This window comes from Oscarella lobularis, chromosome 7 (genome assembly GCF_947507565.1).
Source record: "Oscarella lobularis chromosome 7, ooOscLobu1.1, whole genome shotgun sequence".
NCBI classification, from domain to species: Eukaryota; Metazoa; Porifera; class Homoscleromorpha; order Homosclerophorida; family Oscarellidae; genus Oscarella; species Oscarella lobularis.
This window is the reverse complement of record NC_089181.1, coordinates 1,121,403-1,123,629: the sequence shown is the minus strand read 5'-3', so window position 1 is coordinate 1,123,629 and position 2,227 is coordinate 1,121,403. Positions and strand designations below refer to the sequence as shown.

General features: G+C 46.3%; 1 long non-coding RNA gene across 1 annotated transcript; it reads right to left on the bottom strand.

The window, feature by feature from the left end:
* Positions 1-212: 212 nt before the first annotated feature.
* Positions 213-784, bottom strand: LOC136189136 (uncharacterized). Its single transcript, XR_010670355.1, has 3 exons — positions 715-784; positions 377-667; positions 213-322 (listed from the first exon to the last, which is right to left on the bottom strand). It is a non-coding gene; the product is annotated as an uncharacterized lncRNA (long non-coding RNA).
* Positions 785-2,227: the final 1,443 nt, after the last annotated feature.

Below are 2,227 nucleotides of genomic sequence, written 5' to 3'. Positions count from 1 at the left end.
ACCTGCTGAAAGAATTCATCTGATGGTTGGAACTTCTTCGCATTGCGATCAACAGATGTTAAATTTAGCGCCGTCTTAAGATGATTCATTGTTCCATTGTCTTCAGGACTTCCCCACAGAGACTGCAGGCAGACTGTCAAGCACTCCCACGTGAAATGGAAATCGCCTACGAGAGTGGCACTCAGTAGAGTCACAGCAGATGTTTCACTATACCGGGAGATTCTTTAGCCCATTGCAATCTTTCAAGTACTCTTCTCTCCGGCTGACGTATTCGCCTGGCACCTCTGATGTTTTTACAAGTAAGCTGATCGCCCACGACAGCCTTTCGTAATAGAACAATAAAAGGAAACACAGGGGTATTCTTCAGTTCACTTACAATAGGCTTGGCATCCTTTTTCTTTAGGTCTTTTACAAAAGATTCCAAAACGGTGATGGTGCCGTCCTTTGTACCTTCATTTGCATCAACAATTTCAAGCGCACAAACAACAGCCTTTGACGGCTTTTTGTGCGGCTCCATTTCTGGGCACGCAGACGACATATGCTTCAATGTAGGGAAATGGGTTGTCATGAATCTCATGACATGATTAGTGCCGTCTTTTCGTAGCTGAGCGTAGTCTTCTGGTGAAGGAAGTATGCTCCGGTCATCCAGATCCTGACGTTTGGGCCTCTAAAGGTAAAAAATGAACCTTAGCAATTGTTCTCTGTAGTTCGTACTGGAGAATCGCTGAAAGTGGGAAACTGAACGTGGGAGAGATCAATAACCAGACGCGTCGTCATGTCCCACATCTCCATGTGCTTATCTACAACATCCTTTAGTTTCAAAAGGGTTTGGCATTATGTCTTTCGTGCTTTACCGGAACGTTCATGGCCGGTTCTTTTTGTTATATTAAGGTTGTCGTAAGCCAAAATTATGTTGCTGGAATCTGGCAGTGACTGGGAATGGGATTCGGCAATTTTCTCAAGGCATCGCCACGAGTGAGTGTACGAGACCTCGCTACCCCAACGCTATTCATGTCATCAATTACCTATTAGACAAACTTTAACCTTTGGCAAGGTCCAAATATATCACTCATTTGTACCTGCCTGCTTGTACCCTTACTGATCATCTGAAAGGACATCAGTGCGGGAAGAACTGCAGCTCTCTGAGATCTCTGTTTCAGGATCATTGACATAATATGCAGAACTTTACTGCCATTTTTTTCGCCAGTGCGCGAACGGCCCTATCGAATGGGAGGCACCACTAGAGCGGTGAGCAGGTCGTAGAGCCGAGGAGCAAGTTTCTGGATTTGCTCCTGATATGAAGCCATGTCCAAGAGAGAAGGGTCCTGCCTCGTTACAGTATCATTTTCTTCTTCGAACAGAACGATATTTTCAACCTCAGAAACCAGAAGTTTCATCACGCGTCCCCAGTCGAGATCTATTGAAAGAGACAATGAGAAGACATTCAAAAGCCAGTATTTCATTCCTTGCCATTTTTATCGCTGACAGGGTCACATTCCATTTCAATTTGAGGTTCAATTGATGGATTACATTGTGGCTCATCCATCGAAAGGCATTTTCGTTTCATGCCCGTATAGAACTATGCTCTTTTCAGGTCTTTTTGCAGGTTCTTACGCCGGCTGGCCGGGAACGCGGTTCGAACAAGATTAGACACCTCTTTGGTGCCGAGTGGAAGATCAAGCCGGTCGTGAACAGCTTGGCGAACCTCCGCAACCGGCACACAATCATCTGGATCGCCTTCAACGTACTCCGTGCGCAACCTACGGATTAATACGTTACAAATCAAGCAGTCGCGGATTATCAGAAGGTGTACCAAGCGCATCGCTCCTCTAACGAAGACGAAGTATCCGAGGCCATGGATGGGAGGGACAGTAGAGTTGCAGGCCAATGATACGCGAGGTGTGTAATTGCATTAGAAGACGATGGACCGCACCCACAACAGGGTGGTCCTCGTGACCTATGACGCAGACCAGTGGTACCAGGCCCTTCTCCCCTCCCGTGTTTATACGGGAGATCAGGGAGAAGGACCTGGCAACGCGAGGCTACATGCTGTCCACGTCACCAATGTTGTTCCTTAGTGCTTTTTTAAGATATAAGCGCAATTAGATTATTATTAGACCAATTCTTTTCACTTCAATAATTACTCGTCGATGATGGTATCTGTCTGACGACTTTCTCCGGCACGCCTTTGCCATCCTCTAAGATCTTACGGCGATGATCGCCCTTC